This window comes from Zootermopsis nevadensis, unplaced genomic scaffold (assembly GCF_977971745.1).
Source record: "Zootermopsis nevadensis isolate Lab colony 2312 unplaced genomic scaffold, Znev_1.0 Znev_ptg000024l, whole genome shotgun sequence".
Taxonomy (NCBI): domain Eukaryota; kingdom Metazoa; phylum Arthropoda; class Insecta; order Blattodea; family Termopsidae; genus Zootermopsis; species Zootermopsis nevadensis.
The window spans coordinates 17,137,533-17,160,093 of record NW_028259156.1 but is presented as its reverse complement, the minus strand read 5'-3'; the positions used below and the strand labels follow the sequence as shown (position 1 = coordinate 17,160,093).

Below are 22,561 nucleotides of genomic sequence, written 5' to 3'. Positions count from 1 at the left end.
TTTTGAAAGTATATAAGATAAATGTAACTTCAGAAATTCAATCTGAGAGATTTGGAAATGACCACAAGCGTGGCCCTTTCTTTCTTTTCTCCTACTCCAGTTGGTGCAATAACTGGGATTTGAAGTTTTCACGGCAGTGAGTCCGAAGATGGCTGTCTTCCGGGTTGTAGCGCCTTGTAGGCTGGTATGCATGGCGCTACAACCCAGAAGACAACCATATTTAATTAATTAACTCTACAGCAGACCAACAGAGTTTTCCTGGCTTCCTGAAATCTGACAGTTGCCCAGTGCGTCCAAAAATTGCACGTATTTGTGGAACCCGAATGTTATCACTGTTTTTGCAGTAGTATTTGATCCGATTCTCAGTGAGTACCATCCGATTCACGCTTCAAGATTCATTTTTATGTTATACTCCCAACCATTTTTATCTTCAAACTTTTTTTTTCTTCAATTTCCAACCAAATTATGCATACATTTTGTATTTCTGCTGTGCGTGCTACCGTTCCAGCCGCCTTGTTCTGGTAATAATATTCGGTAAAGGACACGTTACAAAGCATAAATCTCATTATTAATAATTAATATATCTTGTGGTTACGTATAATAATAAAAATAATAATAAAGAAATTGTGAGTAGGGTCTAAAGAGAAGAAGCATAACGATAAATAGAAGGTAAAGAAAGGAAGAGAGAGTGAAGGAAAATAGGAGAATATATGAAAAGGCGTCAAGGGAAAATTAAAGTAAACAAAGATAGATAAATGAATATAGCAAGAGTAAATAGAACAGAATTAAATAAATAATAGAGGAAAATTGAAAAACGAACGAAAAAAATAAAAGAGTAATAAATAAATGAAAAAGGTAGACAGAAAAATTAACAGTAAAAAGTTAAGTTGAAACAAAGAAACTTAATTGTATACACAATGTTATCAGCCGAAACTCTGTCAAACCTGGACTCGCATGGAATATATTTCTGCAGTCACGAGGTCAGAGCGTATTTTGTTAAGATTTTAATTGAGTGAGATAGAAAATGGAGCCACTGGAGGCGCTGAAACGTCCTGTCCGTTCCGTCAGTTCCTACGAACATCGCGTGGAGGTCAATCTCTTCACGCCAAGAGTGACAGAAGAGATGGAAATGCGCAGCGATGGAGCGTGTTTTGATGACTCCACTGGCGTAGATAAACCGGCCCATGGCCATGGGTAAGCTCATAGGGTAAATCTACACGGTAATGCCCTAATAACTCAGGCACATTTATGTTTTCATTTCATGACAAGTTGCAATGAGGAGTCTAACAGCCTGACTATTGCTCGTATTGAATGTAGCACGAGCAGGCAACAGTAGCGTAATAAATAACTCACAGCACGGTTTCCTTGACGACGGGAACACGAATTTCGTTCACAGTCGTTGCCATGATATCACTGTGTCTGGCCCCTAACAACACAGGACGGATTTTCGTGAAACATGGTACAATTTCTGAATATTTAACTGTATAACCATCAAGTCAGCAGAATGAACGTGTGAGGTAAGAGAGGCCATAGCGGGACATTAGGCAGAGTCCTGAAATTAAGTACGGGAACAGACCCTAAAAATACTGAACACTGTTAAGGTAATTTTATACAATATAGAACTGAAGGACTATAAATCAATATTAAACTTCACGTTTGATTACAAAAACCAATGAAATACTGAAGTCATTAATGCTCAATTTTGCATTTTACGTTGTGAAACAACGGCAGTTTCTGATTCTTCTATCGATCTGTGTAAAATATATTTCACTCGCCCTCTAATAATGCTTTAGTTACCCTCTGATGGTAGACGTACCCCAAGTTCAGAATCTCTCAGCCATAACATAAATATTAACGGTACAGCGTTCTCTAAAACATACATCTATGTTCGATGCGGTAATAATAGAATTTTTTTTTAAGTTTTTATCCAGCTGAGCCACTTCCGATTATGCTTCAGTTCTCATTAATGAAGTTGCCGGTGATTTTATTGGCTCTGAAAGCTTTAGACACTTGTGTTTGTGGCTGGAGGGTAATGATTACAGTTCAGAAAATAATTTATTGATATGAATTCATACCTTGAAGGCAGAGGGCTGCCTACACATATTAGCTGTACGTAAAACAAGATGTGTGTGCTTCACCAAATAAACAACACAGTGGGTGCATACATGTGTATGTTGAGCGCCCCATGCGTGAAATTAGCTGAAAGTCTACTTCAATGGGTCCAAATTAATGATCGCGCTTAATTACTCATTTGTTTGGCCTTTGGCTAATCTCGTTTATCGACCCATGTTTTCTGAACAAGCAAATTTATTGGCTACCGGTAAAAAGCTGCAAGACGTAAAGCTACCAGTAACCCCTATGAGACCATATTACATTACATTAACAGTCATCAATTTCGTATCACTATTATGCCACTATGATTCTTTTCCAACTTTTTTCTGTTCTCTTCACAAAGAATTATCTCTTTTTTTATATCTTAATTGCGTCATGTTTGTGTTTTATTGATACAATATTTTTATTTTCCGTCTATACACAAACTTAAAAATAATGTTGTTTAAAATTATCTAAAATTATAACATTAGCAGTGTCTACTGAGAATGTTATAATTTTAGATAATTTTAAACAACATTATTTTTAAGTTTGTGTATAGACGGAAAATAAAAATATTGTATCAAAGAATTATCTCGCTTTATGGAGTAGAATCCTTCTGAAAAGCTGATACTAGCTCATGTTCTTAACAAATTCCTCGCTCTTCATTGAACTCAATTTTCATTAGGACTACTATGTTCAAAGAACCCCTCACCTGTTCTTACCACAAGCCGGAATAACCCAGCCTACAACTAAACACCATATTCATTTTAAATCCATTTTAGCGTTAATCATATTTAGCGAAGCTCGTCTTCATAATATATAAGAATTCAGTCCGTACCGCAAAGAAAACACAACGATTGACCATTACAAAGACCAATTGGTTAATGCTGTTTAAGGAAATAATGGCTGTTTACAGTAAGAATCATGGGAAAAACGTAAATACAAAATGAAGAGTTGCCGATTTTTAAGGCAGGTGGTACATATAGTTACCACTGGGCTTTAAATGGTTAAACATTATGCTTTTGAAATACTAATGTACGGGGACCATACTTACACATGGTTGCTGGCCAGTTAGGATTTTATTTATGTACCAAGGATGCAAGCAAGTGCAAAGACCTGACAGTATGGAAAATTTACTGGAACTTTTTCCGCGAAGATAAAAAAGAGTACCGGAAAAATCTCCATAAGAAGAAATATAGTTTTTCCCCGTGCTGTGCTTCATGCCATATTGTGTTTAGGGTAGAGTGGGGATGATTAGTTACTGTACAGATGCGAATGTCTAGTTTTATAAAGAAGGAAATATCGCGGTACCCATTACTTTTGGGGTTGGATGATCTCCAGAGCAGTTCTGAATGTGGTGTCAAATGCAGCTATTTAACCCGTAGTCAGCCACTTTGCCGACTGAGTCATGCACATAAATAACATGTCTATAAAATGTAAAACTATGTTTAATGCAACACAGAAAAGTCTGTTCTATTGTGGGGGGGGGGGGGGGTCAGCGTCAGTAACGTTTGAAGCTTATGCGCCTAAAAGCTTGTAAAAGCTTACAGAAAAAGTACAAGGCGATAAACGATAAAAATCAATCTTTGACATGAATAAATTTATGTGCCTAATGCAACTTTTTGTTCTTTTGAAAGGTTTTATAAACCTTTCAGTCCCCGGATTCCTAAATGTAGGGCGCAAAATTCTATTAATTTATCGTCACGTGATAAACCTGGCACCCAGGAGTTTGAATCTCAGTGCAGCTATTGGTTTCAATGTTGCAGTTTTTAGTGTTCTTTTCTGACATAAGAACGAATTATAACTAACAAATGGAAACAAGAATACACGAAATAAGAGTGCTAAAATTTATCTCACTTTCGACGTTTCATTAGAAAAAGTAGGCGACCGTGTGTCTGTCCCAACTAATAGAATTTTTATGAAACTTGGTATAAATATTATATCAAAAGATGCTTCCATGTTATTGATTGTATTTCTAATTTCGTACCATCAATAACACCTAGGTGACTGTGAAACAAACTTGTTAAGTGTCAAGAAACTACCCGTATTAAAGTTTGGAAACCTTTATCTCCACATCCAAATACCACGCAACTCTGGATCAACCGGTTACTTTATTACTTTAAAGGCAGTTGCGGCAATGTTAACTGTTCTACACATATTAAACGAAGAGAAATAATGTTATAAAACGTTGTTTAAAGTATTCAGAGTGTTTTTGACTTACACGAACAAATTATGGTCCATAAACAAGGAAGTGTTGCTTTATCGCGTCATTAAATCGCAGTAAAGATTATTATCGAACCATGGCAGAGCGTTGTTGCGTTTCTTTATAACATTTGTTACTCCGATCAGGTTTAAACCTGAACGAAATGATCACGGAATGACTCACAGACTGAAACACAAATATTTGTATTTATTTATTTTAAATAAAATTAAATAAATTACAGTGCGTAAAGGATGTGGTACCACTTAAAATAACCTTTCTGAACACACTGGAAACACGATTTAAATTTCAAACACTTACTTAAAATCACAACACGACTATGGAACCTTTTTCAATATAATAATTCAACTATTGACGAAAGCCACACCGTGGCTTCGCGAAAACATAGGATGCTTTACATGTATGCACTCATCCAAAAATAAATTACGGCTACTATTGGGGCCTCACCGTTTCTGCTTTGAACCCCCCATCTTTCTGTGAACCAAAATTTCCTTTGAATATTATTGTGAATAGAGAGAAATCCTAGGTCACTGAAGACATAGGGGTAAGACACATCGTTAAATATATCATTATAATCACCGCTATCATCATGTCCTCAGTTCCAGTCCACACTTTCCCACCCACTCCAGCATTCAGCACATGACAGGGATGCTAACATTGCAATTTCTCCAGTAATTCTCCCTGAAAAGTGCTGCAGGCGGAGTGATTTGTACATTCTGATCCTTTATGATGTGTCGAGAACACACTTTTATATTCCGTGATATAACTGTATCAGTTAGATATGCCTGTAACCCAGAGAGTGAGGCCGCTCAGCCTTACTAGTACAGATCGCCACATAAAATCCACACCTAGTGCTCTTAATATAATCCGCAACACAATAATAATTAATTTCTTTTATTTTAACGTGCTAATTCAAAATCTGCAGTACGTAATATTAAAACATTATTAAATTAAAATGAATTGTATTGGTTTTACGTCTTAAATATAAAATGTTAAATTTCACCAGAACACTGGTGTACTGGATCAATATCAGCTTGTAGAGGTTTACAATATTTAATAGGTTTGATGTCTCGATAAATTTCCAGACAATCGATAAGAGAATTTTGGAATAATTAATTCTAGCAGAAAGATCATTAATAAAAATGTTAAATAAAAGAGACCTAAAGGCAGAGCCTTGTGACACTTCCCAGAATAAAATCGGTAATAACAATAACTGTAATTATGAAGTTCGTAAGTATAACAATAATGTTACACAAATCACTTACCAGTCTTACACGACGGCTTAATAAATAAAGTTTCTATACTCATATTTCCATTACCTGATCAATAATATTGCAAAAATGTCACAAAACTGAGAATAGGAAACATAAAAATTTGTACTATATTTTAAATCTGACTAGACTTTCTTCATTGTTCTCTAGCATACAAATAAACGTATATTATAAATTTAATTTACACAATGAAGCGTTTTAAAAACAATGGTTGGGTAACACAAGGGTCTTCGAAATATGTAGCTCTATTAGTAATTATTTTACGTCAAACTGTCTTTTGCGGCTGGTAATACGTATAATACAGTTAATTCATTTCTCATCTACCTCATGCCAGCCTGCCCATTTTGTCACCTTAATTTTATGATCCTAAAAACGTGAATGTCTGTTTTTGAACCCGCGGCTTTCGAGTGTGTAAGAAACCGAAGATTAGTTAAATCATGGATGCAGAATCGAAATATTACCATTCAAGTAACAGTATCATGTCCAAGCTATTATTTTACCTGAAACAAAGAAAAAGTTTCCGAACATCTGCGCAACGCAAGTAACATCTGTAGAATGTAGAAAACTCTAATGGCTGGTCTGCTAGGATCTGAGGCAGGCTATTACTTCTTCTACAAAAAGCAAGAGGCAGATTATTTTAGGCGGTGGTCCATGGAATTCCGACCAAAAACAAGAAAAGACTGGCGCACACAGGACAGAGCTCAGTCTGAACCAAGTACCCCCTCTGTTAAGTGCTCTAGAATCTGTGACTTAGTACGAGTTCTAATTTAGCTTCCAAATGCACAAAAATGTTCACAGGACAGTAATTTGCGGGCCCACTGAACGTGGTGGTTAACTGAATGTGTAACACTCCTGCTTCTACTCAGACTGACCATTTTTACGCCCTCGACCTAGTGACTGACTATCTAGATCTAAGTTTTTTGACTTTCTCATTCCATCAAGACAAATACTGAGATCTACCTTAAATGAGGTAGCCGATTTAGGAAATATGACCATCTTTAGCCTGGAGTTACTGAAGAAATACGTTAACAAATCATTAAAAATTTTCGGTGTCATAGCCGAGATTTGAGTCAGGAACCTCCCGATTACAATTGATAACCATTCTTGTGGGACGTTCGGTTAACCTATGAAGTTTAGAAAAGTCGTTAAAAACAAACAAAATGTCGCTGATATACGGATTTCTTAGCACAGATAAAAAATCGTCATATGTATACAATTTTTCTCCATCCTGGTGTTAGACCTTATTCTCTCTCTTAAGCCAAAAATGATCTCAGAATTTTTATCTTTGTCGTATATTTACTCGACTTGTCACGTGACTTTCAGAATGCTGACAGCAGTTAATATCTGGCATTACCTGAGAGTTATCAGTTCGACTGTCAGCAAATGCTCGTATAAATAAAACACTTTTACCTCTGGTTTATCAGCACTATAATATTAAAAAGCCAAATTTGATAGAAAATTAAAATTTCGCTGTATGTAATTTAAATTTTACTTCTAGAACAAATACATAACCTACAAATAAAACAAAATAAATTTTAGGTGGGAAAATGATTTCAGAACCCATGGAAGGATATAGCTCTGGTGGCACAGATGAAGAGGTGGCGTGCAAGTGGAACAAATCCTTCGAGAACAAACCTATTGGCTCTAACAGCCACGCAGAATCACAGTGATAACAATGAGATACGACACAGCACGAAAGCAGCGACTGTGTGCAGTAAGCAACATTAAAAAAATGGTAAAGTTAGAGTGAAAGTTACGAGACATACGAAACGGAAAACCCTGGCAACCAGTGCGAAGATTTAAAGATTTTAATCGTATACATAAAATCGATTCATATCTCCAGGTTTCCGCTCTTCTATGTCTCCGATCTGATTGCTAGGCGATCCCTACCGACCTTTGCTACTACGGAAAGCTTCGTTCCTTGAAAACCGTTTAAGATTTAGGGAGATACTGAACGTAATTCAGTACAAAGACGAAAGAGGTCAAGAATTTTCAAGAAACTATAAAAAGAATGTCGAAATTGAGAGGTTTGAACGTCGTTTCACGATAGATAAACACGTACAATTAAAATAAATATTAATACATTCAGAATTCTCTTAATGCATTGACAAATTCTTATGCTATTTAATGATACTGTTTCAATTGCAACTGCTTTATACTGTCCAATGACACGTTAAGAAGATAAAGAAAATTGGGATCTGGTAAAGATCTGGAAGGATATTTATTACAGTGACCTATTTGAAGATACTATCCAGACATAATTTTGAAGAAGGCTAATTAGGTGATAATTAGGTAAGAAATTTAAACTGAATACGTCCTGTGAAAATTCGAAGATCGTTATTCCCGCCTAAGTTTCTCTTATTTCTAGCACTGCATATCTTCCTGATAACTTTAGACTGCAGACATGTAATTTCAGTAACTTCTATTTAGGAACAAAGATTCACCGAGTGGCATACAAGAAGACAGAAATATCTGGATTTCGCTGTGAAGAGATGCCACATTAAAAATGAATGGGTAAGATGCGTGTACACAGTCTGTCTGTCCAGTCAAGCGGTCAGTCTGTCAGACGCGAGGCACCGCTCGCGTGCCTCATGCAACCCACAGAGTGCGTCTCGACGAAGATGCTCCACACCGAGGGTTTTCTTTGTTACTTTGTAAGGAACAAGACAGAGACTAAGAAGTCTGAAACACCCCGAAGAAATAAGTAATATTTATCTACGCATTTGTCCTTTCTGAGACGCTTGAAAGCAACCCCCTTAAAATTTTTAGATTAGACGTTTAGTTTCTACCTACAGCTCCTCCTAATTTTGACTAATAATCACAGTAAACAAGGCAGTGAAATTAATTTAATTGTCAAATATCAAAATGTCTACCCACTTATGTCTGTGGCGTCTATTACTTTCGTTTCAAGCTGTACTATTCTGAGCATTGTGAATTGTCTGAGTTATAACTAGAAATGTTATTGAAATTTTAAACGGAAATTTTAAAGTTCATTTCGAGTCGAGACGCTGATCTGGGTACCTTCTAGATGAGTTTGATTGTTGCTTTCATATTCTGTTTATGAGAAGTGGCATTTGAATCGCGATATTTCTCGGCCTGTAAGTTGCATTTCTTAACAATCGTCCAAGAATTACAATTTGACAGGGAGGGGGAAACTAATTATTGCGCCAGAATATCAATAGCTGAAACGAGTGGAGCGCAAATAAGGTAAACATAGTTGCCTATCTATCCCCTACCCAGATCTTAATTGTGACATTTATGTCAACACTGTTTTGGAACGATGTGCAACAAAGCTAAGTATAATTTTCTTCTCAAATTCTTCCTAATTATCCTATATTTGTTATAAAAATTATTGTGTTCATAATTTTTACGGGAAAGAGCTTTGAGCTTAGAAACATCATCTACAGATCAAATTCTGTAAAATGATCTACATGAATAAGCAACTTTTCCGAGCATAGAATTAAAAATTTGTTTTATTTTATGCTGCAATAATATTTAAAAACGGACAGTTTCAGTTTCTTGTGCAACAGATACAGTTTCCAAGGCACGTTTTTCTCATAAATTTCCTACCCCAATTCGACGTACGACCAGCCTCGGAAACAAGACCATCCGACCCTTATAACCAGATGGGCCATTTTCCCACAATTCCTTTCGTCCGCACGTTGGCCCCCCTTCCCTAAAACAAGATACCTATGAGACAGCTCCATAAGAATTAAAGCGCTCATCTTTCTTTCTTTCCTACCCCTGATTCTCCTATTTCATCTTTCTTGCCACCTTCTTCTATATTTTCTCAACCTTTATTCCTCATTCCCTTCCGACAAAATAAAAATGTGTTCAAAAACCAAAATGTATTTCTGTTACAAACATGTTTTATCATACGCTATTAAACTGTCTCTTTATTCGGAGGTAAATTGAGATTTACTTTACATATACGAGATTCAGTTAGAGATTTTTAATGATTTCGATCTTACTCGGAATGCCCTGAATATATCCGTCAGAAAAATTGAGAATTTGGTGATGTTACATTGTACATCCTGCACTTTAGACAACTTTTATTATTTCAAAAGAATATCGAATTCAGACTGCAAATCCACATCTGAGTGTGCCCTCAACACGAAGTTACTAACCCCCACAGCAAATGTTCGCTAATAACATCACAGAAGAACCTGTAATCCTGATCTGTTTACATTCTCATCACAGAATAAGAGTAACAAATAGTTATTTCACTGGAGTACACATATTTTCCAATTATGTTCTTTGCCAAATACGGGCAGCGGTTCTCAGATTGCCAACCCACGTGTTAACATTGTTATACGGCATGGACAACCAAGCAGAGTACGATAGGGTGTAACATGACATAAAACGTCGTATTGTTGTGGCAGTAGCACGCAACTGCCACAACAATAAAAACAGTTAAGTTTCAGTTTTCCAGTCTGTAAATAGGCAATACGCGTATGGCCTATCATAAATTCAGTTACAAAAAACCTGAGATCATCAGAATTTCTGTCCTGCAGGTTGGTATGCATGCTCCGCACGTTATGCCCGCATTGCAACTGCTTTCTTTTGTTTTTTATTTACGTTTGTTCTCGGTCTTTACTGACATATAGAGTAGTTTTCATCTTTCATGGCGTTTTGTCTGTCTGTTGGGGGTCTAAATTTTTTTTCTCAATTTTTCAGCTTTTCTAAGACAGTCTGTGTGTAATGAATACAAGATACGTGAAGTACGTCCTTCACGTGTGGAATGCATTGTTGTGGATAACATTACTTTTGCGACTGTTACAAACGTCTAATTTTTTTGTCAGATATTTCCATTGTTTAAGGATTGCAAGTTCAAGTGGTAGTTTCTGAAACATTATTAACGTCATTAATTCAAGGATTATAAGATGGTCGGAACGTGATTCACGCATTGGAGAGATTAAAATACATAAATAAGCCGAAGGAGCTTAACCAGGACTTCGGTGTCGATAGAATGGAATGAATTTATCTGTCTCAGAAGAGTGGCTGGTAGCGGTATCTTGTGAACTAGGTTTTGAATCAACCCGTTTTGTTTCATAAATGACAGAGACTATTTTGGCCAGCTGAACACTCTCATACTTTAGTGGGACTGCAATGAATTGGTGTTGGCTAGTTATTTAGTAGTGTATCCTACAAACAAGGGCTGTAAAGTTGGAGTCGGAAACAATTTTAGGTGGAATCTGAGTTGGTAAAAATGTACTTACTCCGATATCCATATAGAATTCAAATAAAAATGATGATTCACGCGGTGCTGATCAAAACTCTTATGGTGCTATTTACAATTTCAGTAGGTTTACACCTATTAATACATATTGAGGAGTCGGAGTCGGACATATTTGCCACTGTCTACTGCCTGAGACAGAGGATACTTGATACAGGCCGTATACTTTTTTCGGGGATTCAGTCTACCTCGTTCTCCGATGACTGCATCTCATTATAATTACTGACAGACCACTGTCTCTGATCTAAAGAAAGTTAAAGCAATTCTGTAATTTTTACGACACCCCTCCCTACAAGAAGCCCTAAAGTGAGCGGAAGATATTCATCACACAACGTGTTAAGTCAATCTCCACAACAGGTTTCACATTCTGAATGTATTGCAGTGTTTGTCAACTAGTGGTCCGCGGATCGCTTGTTGCCCGCGGTTAAATTCATACCAGTTATACAATTATAGTTTAGGGTGACGTGCAAAATGAAGAGCTTCATGATTTGTGAACCAGATTGTTAAGATGATTAGATCAAGGAAGATGAGATGGAGAGCGCATGGTATACACGACGAATGTGTACAAAATTTTAAATGCAAAACGTCAAAGTAGGAGACCGCTTTAGGTTCTGTGTTTGTCTGCTTCAGGGTACCATAAATTTAAACTGTCTTCTTACAGACGCTTTATAATACAAAGAACATAATTTGTAAATCTTAATCAGTTTCAGATTCTGACGCCTCAATACAAAAGTTACACTCGGTGGAAAAAAGCAATGAATTCTCCACGTGTTATTTTAATCAATGCCATTGTGACGAAACGCAGGGAACAAACAGAATTAGCGTTATTGTGTTTCGTTGTGTAGCTGAGGGGTTGCAGAAGAGAATAAATCGTAATAAAAAGGGGGCAAACTGAGGATATAAAAGAAAAAGAAACGTTGAATAAATTACACAGACCGTCGTGGATGTTGAGAAGAAGGAAGTTATTTGAATTTAATAACGCTGCAAAACATCACTACGAGGCTTAAATTGCTGTTTTCTGAGTTGTAGCGCCATGCAGTCTAGCAGAAGCTTACCATCGTTTCACAGGGCGATGAGCACCCTGACGATGGAGGCAGCTAGGACCCCTGAAATGACGGCAAGCTTCACACTACACGACGCTACAACTAAGAAGACAGTCATCTTCAAACTCACCGCCGTGAAAACCTCAAATCCCATCACGAGGATTCTAAGAGTAGTTTACATCTTTAAAACACAACGATAAAAATATACACCACATAATTTAACAATTATTAAATATTTATTTTGCACACAGAGAGCATTTATGGGTTTCGTGTGGTTTTTACTGTAAATATCGATTAATTCCTTAAACAGCATTAACCACTTGGTATCTGTAATGAAGAAGTTCTGCGTTTACTTTGAGGTATAGATTTAATTTTTAAATATTATTTAGACGTAATTCGTGTTCAAGGCTTTAAACAAATAAGGGAGCGTTCCTTGAGGTCAGAAGTTTCACATACATAAATACAATACAAAGACAAGTAACATTATTTGGTAAGCAATCGAGACGTTGTTGGCCGGATAAAATGTGATAACGTAAACCTAACCCTGACCACCTGGAGCTGTATATCTCTGGAAATGAAGATGCAATTCTTACACAATTCCGGAAATTCTTTAGTACGTAAAACAAAAACTTTTAGACTGTAATAACTTATTCGAAAGTTACGTTAGTTCTGTCTTTCTATTATTCATTCACTTTTATTTTTTTTAAAGAAAACATTGATTTCGAAATGTTGATTAATATGCTTCGTCACTTCTAAAAGCCCAGAACGTTCTTTCTGGAAAAGAAAACAATTTTTGAATTTCCATTGTTGTTTTTCTTTGTTTGGACTTTGCTATATGTTGAAGGGATTGTCACTTATTTTAACATATAATATGATGAAAAATTAATATATTGTATTTTATTTGTATCCAAAGTTTCTATCTCGCAACTGTGTCTCCAAAAATACAATTATTTTATATATGAGTTAGACGGAGTTAAATTTCATGTTACAACTGACCAAATTAACAGATTTCATTGTAAAGCCAGGGAAATAGTGCGGAGAACACGACTTCATTCTTGCCTCCCAAAATGTTTGTAACCAAGAAAGATACAGCGTTCAAAACTGTGAGAACAAATAATTTAATTTATCTTATAAACGTAATGAAGGTCTGCCTAGGTCTCTGTATTCATAGGGAATTTGCCAAAAAGGTAGAACGTAAATTCTGCGTGATGGAAGTGGAAACAATAGAACTGTGATTGCGGCGCGTTGCTTAGCAACATCATTACAACAAATAAGGCACGCCACAAGCTGAAACACGGTTTGTTCGCGATGCATGTTTTTGCATATTAATTTCCCTTTTTAACGATATAGTAGGAAGACACTCAACATTCTGTTCAAATCCCCCTGTCTTCTCTCCCCCCCCCCCCGACTGTCTTTTTACTCATTACAACATATCAGACACTGTGAAGTGTACAAGGTTGCATTATTTTGTATTTTGTCTATTAGGATGAACGAAAAAGAAGTTTTTCAAAGTAGAGAAATCAAATTGTTTTTAATTGTAAAAGCGATAGATTCTGTATTCATTGACCTTGGTAGCAGGCTTTGAGGTGCCCTTTTCACATTTTCAATATAATGAAAGCATAATTTGAAGATCGTGTATATCTACCCCGCTACACGTTTTAATCCCCAACGGATTTCAACGGAATTTGGAAATTACTGTCTGCATTAAAAGTGGTTCATCGAGTTTCATAAATGATATTTGTCGGTCTAATATATCCCTTCTTTCTGCATGAAGTTTATATATTTTCTAAAAAAAATGCCTCGTGTTATAAAACACTGGTTCATAATATAAAACACCCCCAACTTATAACTCAAGGTGCTAAAGAGTGTGATATTTACTGATGAAAGACCAACTTCGTGCTGAAGCAGCTTGTCTTTGCTTGAAAATTAAAATTGCTAACTCGTCTTTCTTTCGCGAAAGATGTAACAATTGTAACATCTGGAGTAACACAACCCATAGCAACCCTAATTTTTATTTCATACCATATGTGATGCCATCTATGAGTTTTTCTGGCTTTCACCAGCTGTGACGTCACTTAGAAGAAAGTCGTCGTCTTCTTTTTTGGAAAACTTGTTAAAGAGTTCAGACCACAGACGACGGGTTTATTACTAGAAGTTTCAGCGACGTCGGAATACGGTACAAAATTAACTATAAACGCCCCTAATAACAATGTGTGAGTGTTAAGTAGGTGCAGTGATACAGAGATTACAGGATCATTCAAGAGAACATAAAGTGAAATATCCCTTAAAATTAATAGAGTTCCATCAGATTTTTCAATTTGTATGTGGAGTAGTTAAAAATACCATAAACATCTTAGATTACGTAGCGTCGAATCAGTAACTAATTTTAAAGGATATTGAAGGAAGTTGTTATGGCCTAATTTAAGACACAATGCCGTTACTTGCTTAGTGTGACTGAGGAAATTCAAGAAACATTTAGATGAGTACAGTTATTTTAAGAAAACCTCGGACGATGAACTGTTACATCAGCTATTTTCAACGTGACACTAATTTTTCACGTGTATTGAAAAATTTCTATTCAGTTCGTAGGCAGAACGGTCGAAATATTGCTTCGTTGCGTTTTCTTATTATCACTTTATATCCAGAGAAAAACTCTGGCAAGATCACTTTTCACTGTTCCCATCACCTTTTTACACACCTCATCCTCACCTCTATTCCTCCCCCTCAATTCATCTGAAATGCTTGGCTGTCCTTGCGATGATGTCATACCAAGTTACCCCCTCAAGACCCATAGTCATACTACAGAGCAATCGGCCAAGGGTAGCTGATAGGGTTGATCACGGGAAGTGTGGGGGTTACGAATAAAGCTCTCGACTATCTCACCCTGAGAGGGTGTCACACATACGGTTCGGCTGAAGCTATCCAGTTCAAAACGGGCGTAAGTGACTGGTAAAATCACCGACGTAGTTGAAATCAGTAAACAAAAACAGAAGAAATTGTTAAGATTCCTTATTAAACACTCTTGTTTTGTATCTGGAACATCCAGGGTTCAAATAAATGCCGGGAAACGAATTAAGCTCATTTACGTTTTCGTGATTTTGGGATATTACCTTAAAGTAAACTACGACTATTGTATTAAAAATATATTAAAATTGGCCGTCAATCACAATATAAGATAATTAAAAGATTAAAATATTATCTTTTGTTCCGTATAGAGTACTCGATTTACATTTACGACATGTTTCGGCTATCATAGAGCCGTCATCAGGTGTTATGTTATAAACTTTTTAACTGAATTACTGATTTTTAATGATTTTTAATTTTCATTTTTTTTATCATTTTCTCGTCCTTCATATTGTATCATCATCCGTTGTTGTGTCACACGTTCCTAATATAATTGCATTGTCGTAGCGATGCCAATGTTGCGTATATTGGTCTGTGAATTAAAGGATTCAAAACCATTAATGAAATTGAATATAGAAAACAAAATAAATAAATAAATGAAAGTAAACGTATAAACTTACCAGAGAAGTAATATCGAATTTGTAAGAGGAGAGATCAGAAGTACATCGTATTTGAGCGAGGTTGGTTATTGACTGCGGTGTTAGTGGGTGAAAGGCGGTTTGTTAGGGTTGGGGTCAAGGTACTGGAGTGCATTAAAAATGGGGTTGTTAAGCAAAATATTATTATCATTAAGGCATATGTTTTGTTTATAAGTTCGATATATGTGATATTTTTCTATTGTATCTCTGTGTCTTTTGTTTTTTACTATCTTTTAATCTTTTAATTATCTTATATTGTGATTGACGGCCAATTTTAATACATTTTTAATACTATTAAAATCACAATATGACACACCTACAATATCTTACGACTATTGTCTTCCGTGAATTTTTCAATTCATCATTTCCCATCAGTAAACTCTGAGAAAAAGATGTGAGGTTGGAAAAGCGTCGTTAAATAACCCAATAATAAATCAGAAACAAGTAGTTCAAACATTTTATGCCAAAGCTCGTCCAAATAATATTTACAAATCAGTCCGTACTTCAACGAAGACAGAACTTTTTGCCACTAAAAATCAGATGGTTAATGCTTTTAACGACGTAATCCAATTTTACATTGAGAACTGTGAAAACCCACAAATATTAAATACAGAGTTACAATCTGATGCATATGGTTACCACTAGGCTAAAGTGTTAAATAGTCCCTGATTTAAAAGGAAACTGTCCGAAAATAATAAATGTTACGTCCGTTTGAGATTTTAATGGCACAATGTTTGCTGCAGCTGATAAACATCATGGACAGAACAGTATTTTAATATGAAATTCGTAATGCTAAAAATAAGCGCACGTGCTGAGTGTTTATCTCATTTAGTAACAGACTGTAGTACCTTACAGTTCCGTAGTGCAATCACGTGACGCGCCAAACCAAGGCTACAACTGACCAATCAGCTAAGTTGAAGCATCGTGTGACTGGAAATAGCTGGTAGTGGGAGACAACTTTGCTTTGCGATGTTTACTGTGTTTAAAAATTGTGTCATCTCTAATTTATGTTACGTATTGACGATCCACCAACGGCTATTATTTTTTGTTGCTTTTATTATTAGTAAATCAATAAATTTGCGCTCGGTGATAGTGTAATGTTTTATTTCGATATTAGAGATAATCTACAGTCGATTTACGTCATGGCGGGTACTGGTTTCCTTTGTTTTATTCCCGCGTTTAAGTGGAACACATACAGCAGTGTGATGTGATGTGATGTGATTTTAGTGTTGTGATTTCAAATTGTGTGTTTCTTTAGTGTTACTATAATGTGGAAATAAATGTGGAAATAAATGTGAGAGTGTAGTGTGGTGTGACGTATATGTGAGAAGCGTAACCTTACAAACGACATAAATATATGACAAGACACACCTATCCGAGTATCAGCAATGGTGAGTACGACAATTATATATACAAATACTTTTCATTGATTCAGTTGAACATCTATTTACAATATATACACAATATTTCATCTATATAATAAGCAAGTGTTTGCTGGCAACTTGGTGGTTGGCTGCTGGGGGGATTTGGGGCCGTATGGAATACTTATTATTATGTGCGTTCATTATTTTACATTTTCCCGTCATATGTAAGTATTAATATAATATGGAACTTACCAGTAGTGATGTGAAGATGTTGTCCGGGCGTTTATGTTTGTGGAAACTGTAGGCAAGTCTTGCCGCACTAATTTTCTTCATGCAGTTGAGTTTGACACAGTTTTCTCAGGAAACGATGCACGTTGTTTGACCGAGTTCTATTAATCCGAAGGTCTTCGTTCACTTGCATAGCACATTAAAATTTTACCAAGTTACTTTCACTTCAGTTTCAGTACGACCTGAACAGTAGGCCTAATGGCGTTGTACGTGAGTTGGAATTTTCCACATGTAAACCAATGCCACTTTACACGTTCTTCTGAGAACCACCGTTACCTGACAAGAAGAATTGTGATAATGCAGAATATTATTATTTGTTTGTTTATCTAAATAGGTGACACAGTATCTTGACGATTGAAACAAAACATTCTGAATAACGTTGCCCGCACTGCTTGCAGGTGGACACGTTTCCCAGCCGCTTCACTTTCTTGCATTGTATCCTTCCGCCGTTCCGCGACAGGGGGTTTCTTAAATAACTTCCCTGTATGATTTCGCTTCTGTCTTTAAAAATAATTACAAATAAACTTTATATTATAATAGGTAAGGCATAAGTTAGTGAAACTAGTTGATAGGGGCTAGACAAATATTATTTATTCCTGACAGAGCAGGGTTTATTGTTTCCCCATTACGTTTAACATCTTATCCGATGGGGCAGGGACTGCTTTCCCAGGGGTTAAGAGACTGGGGTCGAAGCAAACCACTCTCTAGCTAAATCCGAGGTTAAATATATACACGTGTTAACTTACATTACCACCATACGTCTTCATAGTCTCATGTTCAATACAACAAAATTTACAAAGATAAATAGCTTACGGCCCGTCATAATGAACAGAAATCAAACTTCTTGTGTCGAACATACTTACAATTCAAAACAAAGAGTTAATGAAGATGACAGTCTTCTGGTATATTGTATCATGTTGTCTCGCAGAATGTGACCGACGTTTCAGAGGTACGTACTGCCTCCATCATCAGGGCGTTGAGGTCCGACGAAGGTACGACGCACCTCTATAACTTCAGTCATCTTCCACAAAATAATCCAGTGCAATATCCCATAATCGCCGACGTGAGAACCTGAAATAGTACATTAACGTTAATAATTACATTTGCCTTGGATCGTTGATGCACTCATTTTGCGTAGCTTTGTAACCAAGTAGAAACTCCAGATCGAAAAAGACGAGTCTCTCGTGACAAATAAACAAAAGCTGAACAGTGGATTGGACGAGACATCTTACCAGGTCGGCAGTTTGAAGTGAATTCTATATGTAGGAACATAAACATATTTTGGTGATATTTATTGTGGTTAATTAATTCATTATTTCTTTCAATACTATGAACGACAACGAGCCTGGATAGCTCAGTCAATATAGTGACTAGCTACGGGCTAGACGACTGGGGTTCGATCCCCGACGGAAGCAGAGGATTCTTTTTCCTCTAGCTTCTGCGTCTACATTGGCTCTGGGGCCCACCCAGCCTCCTCTACAATGGGTACCGGGGTCCTTTCCCGGGGGTAAAGCCGGCCGGGGCGTGATGCTGACCACTCACCCCCATCTAGTGCCGAGGTCAAGGAAGAGAGGAGCTATACCTCCTCTCACCCCAAACGCCTACATGGCGCATAGCGGGACAAACTTTACTTTACTTTCACTATGATCGACAAAGACTGCTGTTTGAGGTTGGTGTCTTATTTTGTCACATCTTTGGTGAATGTGTCTATGTCACAAGCAAGCAGTGACTAGGTTCACCAAATGCCCTCTTCAGGTACATTCCCCATAGTACTATCAATCAGTGTGGCCTACTATAATTGTTGTTGTCTTGCAGTCGGTATGTTTGCCCAGTGCTTCAGATCTCATGTCATGGCACGGGGACGCCGAATGCGGAGTGCGCAGTGCCTCAATGAGACATCTCGATTACGTAGACCCTCTTATTCCACTAAGCGTGACAGTTCTGAAGCACATTGACAGGTGGAGGGAGGTGGATCTGATATTAAACAAGCTCGACTGAACTTCATGCACTTACTAAAACATATAACATTTTCTTGATTAATTTTATGTCCCGAGATAAACAAATGACGGTCTGTATCAATCTTACCGTCCTCTTTTCGGAAGGAAATTGGCCTTTAAGTTAAGAAACTTCATTCAAAATTAATATTTTCTGTCTTAAAATGTTATTTCATGTTTTTTTTAAATGATTACAATCCTTTAAAATATTAGCGTCTGTAAGGAAACTTCGCTATGTGTCTACCAACATACGTGGCGAGAAGGCGTAGTTAAATAAACATTGGTCTTTAAATGGTCAAAGAGGCAAATGTAGTAAAATTTAACAAAAAAAAAAGGTGTCTGAGGTTTGCACTAAATTCAATATGACCACTGATTCTGTAGCACTTGTCCATGGGCTTAATAGGCGAATTCCAATGTTGATCTGTATGAAGCTTTTAAAACGCTTTCCTGTGACAACAGCGGACTTTTGCTGCGATACCAAGCAGCCCTAAATATTGATTCAATTCTTCCTTTCGTATTGGAGTTCTTTCTGCCCTCTTTCCTAGTCTATTGTTATCGTAAAGTGCATTCTCTTATCTAGAATAGCTTCCACGGTCGTGGTTTTGTAATTGGTGTGTGCCACACGTAGGATGGCCTCTGTATTTATGGCTAGATTTCCTTATTTTAAATGCCTTGCTGTGCTTCAAAGATATATATTGTCTCTCGAAGGATATTCAATCTGCGGGCAAAACACACACCCTCATCTACCCTTAAACAAACAAAGCTACCAGATGAAATTTCCGAATGTTTGCAGTAGATAAATATTCCACCCCATACTTCATAATTAGATCACTGAAAGCTTAAGTAAGTGATGGATAACGATGACTTAATTCAAATACTAATTTTACGAATGTCATGTCGATTTCGTATTGGCCTGTGAGAAACTTTGGGGCTCGAAATAATAAAGATAACTTCTTTCTTTATACTCTTTTGGCTCCCATGTGGAGCATAGGGATCCTCCTTTCGAAGTTTTCTTTAATCTATTTAGACATCTGGTAGAGCCGGTATAGGTCAGTCAGTTTAGTGACTAGCTACGTGCTGGACGACTGGGGTTCGATCCCCGACGGAAGCAGAGGATTTTTTTCCCTCTAGCTTCTGCGTCTAGATTGGCTCTGGGGTCCACCCAGCCTCCTATCCAATGGGTAAAGCGCGGCCGGAGCGTGATGCTGACCACTCACTCCTATCTAGTGCCGAGGTCAAGACTTACATGACGTGTAGCGGGACTCATTTACATTTTTTTTGGACTCCTTGGACGAGTGATAAGCCCTTCGCAAGGTCTCTTCCTGCGCACAGGACATAAAAATACAGAAAGTCACGGAGTGTCTTGAGTGAGATTCAAACCCACGGTCCCAGCACCCAAGCTCACAAGGCCAACGCCTCAAACCGCGCGGCCACTGTGACAGGCAGTCATTTAATATCCCTCATTTTAAAAAAAAATTTCAGATACAAATCGTAGAAATTAATTACATTTAATGGACTGTGTTGTACAATGTACTAATTTTACGATTTATTCTATTTTACAAGAAATTGATCTAATTGGTACAAACCACGTTTGGTTGAGGCGTTTGTTGATGTCGTGTTCGTTACGAAGTATAAATGACCAACATTTATGACCATGGAGTGTGACGTATGTGGGGGGGTGATCAACTTCGCAAAAGCAGTTTTCCATACCAGAAAAATAATTCCCTGTCGTCGGCGTCCAGGTCTTCCAAGTTTTCTTTTTCACACAAATATTCCCGCCAAATTTTTTGAACTCAAGCTACAGAACTTTAGAGAATTGCAACTTCTGCCGTAATTTATCACCCCCCCTCTTTAATCCTTGGTTCCGTGTGCTTAGGCGGGGTGCATGTAGGTGAAGCTCCATACATTCATAATGTCGGCGAGTGGTGAAAATCATGGTCTGGTGCGCCTTTAGATGTGATGTTAAGTGGGCATCAGAAGTGTTTGGACATGGTGGCTAAGTGTACGCCTGCTTCTGCTGGAAATTGAACCCACTGAGATGACCCGTCCTGTTAGAATGAAAAGAGGGATTATAATTTTGTTTGAAAATAAACACTTTGGCGGCAACAACAAGTGGAAAGATACTGAAGGTAGACTGTTCTGCTACCTGTTGTCCATAAACTTGAAACCCGCTTAGAGTTTGTGCTGCTCTCTAGTAACTACATTTTGTATCTTATACGCTATAGCCGACGTAGTTCGGATCCACGGGACAGATGTCAGGCCTGTAAAGAATTTGTGAAATAGGAATACTTCATTGAAGCTGTTAACAGCAACAATTACCACTAATACGGTCCCCTAGTAAGGTAAAGGCTAAACGAGGCAGTCCACTTTCTTCTATTATGGTAAGACACCCTTTCTATCCCATGCAACAACAGTGTTGATAAAGCTCTGTAAATTTTAATATTTAGTTTTTTTTAAAAAAAAATAGAGATGACATCATGAAAGATTCTAAACTTAATTGTAGGAACTATTATCCAATTTAGTCCTCTCTTAAATTCTTCGTAAATAAAAACTAGTAGGACTGCATAATACCGTTTATCATAAAATGTATTTTCTTATAAATCCGTGTCTTGTGAACAAAACTAAAACTTCATCATAGAAGGGCCGATTCTGATAGACATGATTGTGTTATTTAATTCTGAATAACTGAGATCTGTAAGTCCTTGCTACAGCCCTCACTGTAACTCCAGCCTCTGCTATACCCCCTCCAACCACCCTCAAGTACCTGGATTAAACATAATTTTGTATCAGAAATTAAAACAGTTGTATCTCATTTCATGGAATCACGTCCAACCCTTTAAATTTAACCGGTATCTGCCTCTATTTTCCGCTGTCCTCTGAGTGCGTGGGCTGGTTTCAGCTGGCTCAAAATATAGTACCATCTATCAGCAACGTAGTTCATCATAGGCTTATGCGTTTCATTAATGAGAAATTCGTTTTCACTTGCCAAAGACTTGCAAAGACGAGGATTTAGTGTACATGTAAGCAATGTGCTACTTCAAGAGTCGTTGGTTAGAACAGCGATCATAACTTTACATTCGAACTAAGGACTCGCCGTGAGACTGTATCGCTGCTACGAGACTCTATTACCAGCCATGGTTTGCTATAAACTGTTTCGTTGTCACACCTGCTTTTACGCTGTAATTTCAGGTTTAAAGCATACAACGGTGATGGTTCATCGCTCGTGAAATCGATAAATTATTACTTCCATCGACACAAAAAGAGGTCTGAGTCGTTCGGAGACGTATATAGTTGCTCGTAATTTGAAATAGCTTTGAATCTTGATGTAGAGTAATCTGGTTTATGATGACGTAAAATAAGCATCCATAATATTAGCGAGATTCGAAGTCTGCATTCTGATCACATAAGGCTTCGATTGGTATAAACAGTTATTGAGGTTAAAGCAACTTATGTCATAATCTATTATTTGAATTAACAAAATTAGTGAACTTTTATTATTATTATTATTATT

The 22,561-nt window shown here is 37.1% G+C and overlaps 1 long non-coding RNA gene across 3 annotated transcripts in view; it reads left to right on the top strand.

The window, feature by feature from the left end:
• Positions 1 to 16,316: 16,316 nt before the first annotated feature.
• Positions 16,317 to 22,561, top strand: part of LOC110832028 (uncharacterized) — a 226,817-nt gene continuing 220,572 nt past the window's right edge. For 2 of the 3 annotated variants that reach the window (XR_015537017.1, XR_015537016.1), the window contains exon 1: positions 16,319 to 16,795. This is a non-coding gene — a long non-coding RNA (uncharacterized LOC110832028). Of the gene's footprint in view, positions 16,796 to 22,561 lie in introns of all 3 variants that reach the window. The other variant, XR_002543800.2, reaches the window with a different exon arrangement.